Source organism: Triticum dicoccoides, chromosome 1A (assembly GCF_002162155.2).
Source record: "Triticum dicoccoides isolate Atlit2015 ecotype Zavitan chromosome 1A, WEW_v2.0, whole genome shotgun sequence".
NCBI classification, from domain to species: Eukaryota; Viridiplantae; Streptophyta; class Magnoliopsida; order Poales; family Poaceae; genus Triticum; species Triticum dicoccoides.
This window is the reverse complement of record NC_041380.1, coordinates 138,252,728-138,259,942: the sequence shown is the minus strand read 5'-3', so window position 1 is coordinate 138,259,942 and position 7,215 is coordinate 138,252,728.

Below are 7,215 nucleotides of genomic sequence, written 5' to 3'. Positions count from 1 at the left end.
CAAAACTCGGTATGGTCCTACAAATCTCGGGGCTAACTGTCCCTTAACTCCAAATCGTTTAACTCCTCGCAGAGGGGTCACACGAATACATGCTCTATCTCCAATTTCATAGACTACCTCCTTGAGTTTTTGAGTCTACATAACTCTTTTGCCTGGACTGAGCTACCTTCAGTCTATCTCGAATAAACTTAACATTCTCTTCTGACTCCTTGCTCACATTTGGTCCAAACAACTGACGGTCTCCAACTTCATCCCACATACTCTTGTGGTATCACACATATCGAGAAAAAACTCGTATTCATTTTGTCCGAAATCCACTCAGTGGAGTATCCTTATCTTTTTCAGGGGTCAACGGTTCTTACAGGGTACTACCACCCTTAAAATGCACAAATCTTCCATAGACCATATTTCTCATATCCTCAGAATGGCCAAAATTCTTCTTCATAGAGTAACAACTCATAAAATCCATATCAGTACCAACGATGCTAACTTTATTCATTCTCAAGTGATTACAATCTCTCGCTTTTCCATTACATGTCTCAACTCCACACCTCAATATAAAAGAAAATGTTCTCACTTCTACTACTCCATTTCTTTTGTTGCAAACTCAACTATCTAGCACAAGTTTCCTTCTCCTTGGGGCATTCTCTGGCAAAGTGCCCTGCTCCATTACAACTAAAACATATTACTTCTGACAAGTCTCGAGGTTTCCTTTTTGGGCAACTATTGAGGTAGTGCCCTGACTCCTTGCACCTATAACAGGTGATATGACTCAGGTCCCTCCTAGGCTCCAATCGGTTTCTCTTCCTGGACTTTTCCATTCCAATTAGGGCTTCTATTTCCCATGGGTCATATTCTACTTCCTCTGTCAGGAATTCTACTAGATCCCCATTCAAACAATTTTGGGAGATGTGTCCTTCTTCTCCACATGAATAGCAAGACTTAGTGCAGGGTTTACTCGGGTCTTCTTTAGGTGTGTCCTCCATCTCTTCCTTCATCACAGCTTCTTCTAAAATTTCCATGAGGGCTCCTTTAATTACTTCTTTCTTCTGCTAGATGGTTCATTGTACCATGGGGTAAATGTGACACTGAGCAGGATAGTGGGTAGTCCCTTCACACAAGAAACAAGTAATCTGCCTAGTTGGGCATTCTTCAACTGGGTGACTTCCTTCACAATTAGGGCATTCATCCTTGTGTTCTTTATGGGTGTGTCCTATTTCTCCACAAATCTTGCATGCACAAGGTTTGTTCATATCCTTTCCATAAGGCTTCAACTTTTGGGACACGAAACGAGACTTTGGCAGTGTCAACTTAAATTCTTTCCAAGTGGTTACTCCTTGCCATCCATTGATGGTTTGGTACATCCTCCACCAAGTAGCAGCACCTCTTTCAAAGCACTGAAGAGCATGCTGGGTCATATCCTTTTCGACTATAGGGTTATTCTTCATGTGATCCTCCATGTTCTGAATCCATTGGTCCGTCTCCAATTGACTCATCGGGCCAGAAAATATAAGCTCATCTTCATTCATCCTCTATTGGGTCCATGGGTTTGGGGTGAGATAAGAGAGATAGAGAGGGATACACACAATACAAACAAAAGTTTTGAAAAGACAGATTTTATTTGTGGCTATCGGGGAAAACATCAAACAAATGACAACTCACAAACATCGCATCTAACATAGGTATATAACAGGGGTTTGGTCTTCTAAAGGTCAATAAATCTTCAATGTCTCAAAACTCTTCAAGCCTTGTTCATGCCTCCAATGGCTTCTTCCGATCATGCTTATCTTTCTCAAGTTCTTTTGCCAGATCAACTCTGTTGACGCAAAGTCTCTCGTGACGTCCTTTAATATTCTGGAGTTGCGTTCCAAACTTTTGGTTTCAACATCCTTCGCATGAACCATGGTCCTACTGTCCTTCAGTTCTTGACGAATCTCCGGTATCCAGAGGTTTTGCTCCTCCATATTGGCTACTTCAGCTTCTTGGACCTAAGTTCTTCACGAAATGCTTCCTTGTCAAAATACAGCTTCCTGCGGGTCCGTCTTAAAATTCCTGATGTAATTCTCCAGATCCTGGTGATACACCAGCTAAGGTTAAAACTGCATCCTTTGCTGATAGATGCTCCATCAGCCTTCTACCATCCAATCCTTCCGAAGAAATGCATGCTTAGCTCAGCTCGGTGACCATAGTATCAGTGGCGATGACATCAGGGATAACCATGTTTCTGCCCTTGTCATTGCCATGAGCTATCTTCCATAGTTGATATCTCCTGCCTTAGGGTTTTCTTGACAAAACTTTGAGGTTTTTAACTCTCCATGCTCGGTCTTTCTCCGATACACCTTGATCTCAGGTATTGATGGCTTCCTTAGTCTGCCATGTTCCATAAGGGGTGCCTTCCTAGGTCATACAAATCTGGAAAATTCTACAAGGCCTTCAGATTCCCCTAGTCTTCGGAGTCTTCAACCGTTGTAGTTTCCATCATTATAATATATGGTAAAATCCTCTTCATTCCGATGTGGTCTTAGTGGTCCCATATCTTGTACTTCTTGGAGTGGTCTCATCAGCCGAATCTTCGAGTGGTCAAAAAATGAAAAGGGGTCTCACTAAAAGGGTATATTTGAATAAGCTCAAAAGAGAAGAGAGGTAAAAGATCCTTTTGAAAAGAAAGTTGTCGAGAAAAATCTTTCCTATGGGCTTGCCAGTTTCTAGGGGTCACGTCCTACAGTCAACATGTGCTCTGATACCATCTTGTAGTGACCCGATCCGAATGGATCAAGTCTCTGTGCTTAAGTGTCATCCCTGGATCGGTATGCTGACACACACAGTACTCGAGGATTTATAGCAGAGGTAAATCACATGTATAAGTAACATAAGATACTATTACCTCAATCCAAAATAGCGGAAGTAACAAGGTTGTGGATTCCCATCAACACCAACGGCAAAGTTGAGTGTAGAAATTGTAACCCTAACGTATCACTTACTCGTCGTAAGATAAACCTGCAACATGAGACGTTGCAGCCACAAAGGGTCAGTACATTGAATGTACTGGCAAATTCACACCATAGAGAGAAATGATGAACAATGGCTATCACTACATGCATATATGGCTGGTGGAAAAGCTCTATGGTTCTAAGGTTTTTGCGAAAAGCCAATTTTTCCCTACTGCAACGGAATACATTTTAATTAACTATCATGGTGGTTGTTAAACATTGAGAATGGTTGACAACATTCTCAATCCCAATTAAGTAACATCATTAAACCCAACAAAATTAATTTAAAGTAACGTGATGAGATTCACATGATAATCCAAGTACTAGATTCTCAAGACATCCATAACCGGGGACACGGCTAATCATGACTAGTTTATACACTCTGCAGAGGTTTGCGCACTTTTCCCCACAAGACTCGATCTCCTCCGTTGGATTTCTTGCACTACATGGTGTTTGAGAAACGGATGACCGAGACATAGTCTTTCAGAAGTGTTTTGCACCTTACGATGGGTAGACCGTACCACCTACAACCCCTACATCTGCTAGTCTACCACTGTAAGAGTTCATACGACTTAATCAACTATGCTAGAGCCCATAATAGCTTGTGGCTGCACACGGAAGTTTCTAGTATGAATAATCTCATGATCCCTTTGAGCCTGGGTGGCGGTCCATAAAAAAATAGGAAATCCTGGAATACCCAGGTGCATAGACAGGCAATCGTTGGAATACCTAGGTGCCTCAATCCACCCAGATGTGTGTTAAAGCTGCCACCTTAAGTAAACCATTAATTAACAATCTCACATCTATCATGAATACTCTCAAACCCAATCCACGTCTACGAGCATAGCATGGCAATATAAGCATAACGTAATAGTAACTCCCAAGGTTTGAATGCATGGCAATAGGTTCCTACCTCATCAACTACTTCCCAATACGCACATGTTATCAATCCTACTCATGCAATGTTTGAGGTTGAAACTAATGCATAAAAACTGGGTGATAAAGGGGTATGATCAAAGCATGAACTTGCCTGCAATGTTGATGAAGATGATTCGCACTCAAAAGTCTTGATAGTTCTACTCGTCACACTCCGGTCAATCTATCGTAAGCAAGCAATAGTAACCACACATAAGCAATCACTCAAAAGATCAGAAAGATCGAAGAAGACAAATTGGAAAACATCAAAACCAAGCAAATAACTCTTGCAACATAAAAAAATTTCTAACACTACCAAAATTATATGAATTTGGGCTTATCAGAAAGTTTAGGTTAAGAGCTTCGATTTGCAAAAAGAATCAACTAAATCGGAGTTACGAAACTCAAGTTATGAACAAACGAAGTTTGAATACAAATCTGATCTAATTCAAATTTAAAACTTTCAAAAACATGTTTAAGTTGTTTGTCCGGATAGATGAGATCGTAACGAAGACGTGAGCGTTGGTTTCGTTGGATTTGGATAAACGAGTAAAAAGTTGTGATATATTGAAGATCAGGGGCTAAACTGTGAAGAAACTAATTACATACGGGTCCCTGGCTAAAATAAATAAAAAAATCCTATCGAGCGAACGCTCGCTACAGAGGCATACAAGACGAAAACCATTTGCTAAAGAGATCTTAATAGAGAACATCCACTAAATAGTAATAAAAACGGTTTATAAAAAACCGATTTGGACCGGTCGGCGGCGGTTTTTACGCCGGTTCTTGGCGGTTCAACGACGGGGCGTTTTCCGGCGGCTTTTCTCACGTCGGTCGGTAGCGGCAGCAAGCTCTAGCGAGGGCGGCGTGCAGGCAAGGCGAGCGGCGGCTCTGGCGTGTGGCGCGCGGCTGCGGGAGGCGGCGAGCGGCGCGAGAGAGAGAGGGTGGCAGAGCGGCGGAGGGGCGCGGGGCGGGGAGGCGGAGCGGCGGAGCTGCGGCAGCGGTGGCGATCTGTGGCGGCAGCGGCGCGGGAGAGAGAGGGCGGCGGCGGATTGGGGTCCAGGGGTGCCCGGGTGCTCGGTATTTATGGGAGGAGGGGCAAGGCGGCGCGTAGGCGTGCGGGAGGGGGCAGAGGAGGCATGGCGAAGCACGGCGGCGGCGACACATGCTCGCTCGGGACTCTGTCCCGAGCTGGAAGACGGGCGAGCCGCGGTGTCGGGCCGGCTGGGCCGTGGCCTGGCTAGCTGGGCCGGCCCGGTCCTGTCGGTCCAGGAGTTCTTTAAAAAAACATTTTTTAACGCAAACAAACAAAATAATAAAAACAAAATAAATACTAATATTATATAGGCATATAATATATCATAATTTTCAGAAAAAGATTTTCCACAACGTGAACATTTTTATAACTTCAAATAAAATCAACACAAATTCAGATAAATCAAAGAGTGCTACTGGTCTATTAAAGTCCAACAAAAATCATTTTAAAAATACCAAAATGAAATCAAATTTATTTCTCTCCAATTTTCTGTTGTAGGGAATCATGTTACCCTATTTTCCATGTATTTTATTTTTGGAGAAAAATGATTTGAATAAAATCCAAATAACTCCAAATTGAAAAATAATTCCAAAAGACTTTGAATTTGATCCTTTGAAACTCCCAACTCATATTTCATATAATTTGAAGAAGTCATTTTATCTCCTCTTGTGAAAATCATTGAGTTGCATAAAGTTTCAGAATTTGAAATATTTTCCAAATGAAATTCAATATTTTCAACACCCCTTGTCATTTAAATAAATGGAAGAAGTCATGTCATCTTCTCTCCAGGGTTTCGCGGTGAAAAGAATTTGAATTCACGGAGATCACGAATGCAAAATGAATGTTTGGGAAAGTCCTTTTATTCCCTCTCATTTAACTTTCAAAAAGGTTTCGAATTTCACTCAGTTTCACACAATCAATCAAATCTATCTATTTATTATAACATTCCAAAATTTAGAATTTTGGGATGTTACATAGAGGCCGTTGAGGGTGGCGGGCATCGCAGAGCCTGGGCGCGTGGGCTGGAGGCGTACGTCAATGTCGTCTGCGAGCTTCTTGACGATGGTGAACTTGTCGAGGAAGCCGACGAGGACCTTGTCGAACAAGGAGACGAAGTTGTCGTCCAAGCGGCCTCTCACCCTGGCGGCCTCAAGCACGACCTGGAGACATTCCTCGGTGCCGGGCCGCAGGCCGGCATCGTGGACCATCTGGCACAGCCGACTGATGCTCGCGCTCATCGCCTCCATGGGTCTAGCTTCTAGTCAACTGATCTTGCGATTGGAGTGATCACTCTTGCCCTTGGTTAGCGTGCATAGGTGTGTAGGATTTTGTAGATTGGACTGGCGGGGAGCCTTTATATAAGAAGTGCAGACTGGATTGAATTCACGTGCATGTTGGCCATCTACTCCTCGGCCCTCTACTGCACCTGCCTTTGGCTGTATGACAGGCGGGCGAGCCACCTGTTGGGCCCACGTGTCATACAACCAAAGGCAGGTGCAGTAAGTTGATACGTCTCCAATGTATCTATAATTTTTGATTGCTCCATGCTATTATATTATCTATTTTGGATGTTAATGGGCTTTATTTTACACTTTTATATCATTTTTGGGACTAATCTACTAACCGGAGGCCCAACCCAAATTGTTGTTTTTTTGCCTATTTTAGGGTTTCGAAGAAAAGGAATATCAAACGGAGTCCAAACGGAATGAAACCTTCAGGAACGTGATTTTCTCAACAAACGTGATCCAGGAGACTTGGAGTGGGCGTCAAGAAACAATCGAGGAAGCCACGAGGCAAGGGGCGTGCCTACCCCCTGGGCGCGCCCTCCACCCTCACGGGCCCCTCGATGCTCCACTGACGTACTTCTTCCTCCTATCTATATCCACGTATCCCCCAAACATCCAGGAGCACCACAAAAACCTAATTCCACCGCCGCAACCTTTTGTACCCGAGAGATCCCATCTCGGGGCCTTTTTCGGAGCTCCGCCGTAGGGGGCATTGATCACGGAGGGCCTTTACATCAACTCCATGGCCTCTCCGATGATGTGTGAGTAGTTTACTTCAGACCTTCAGGTCCATAGTTATTAGCTAGATGGCTTCTTCTCTCTCTTTGGATCTTAATACAAAGTTCTCCTTGATCTTCTTGGAGATCTATTCGATGTAATCTTCTTTTGCGGTGTGTTTGTCGAGATCCGATGAATTGTGGGTTTATGATCCAGTTTATCTATGAACAATATTTGAATCTCCTCTGAAATTTTTTATGTATGATTGGTT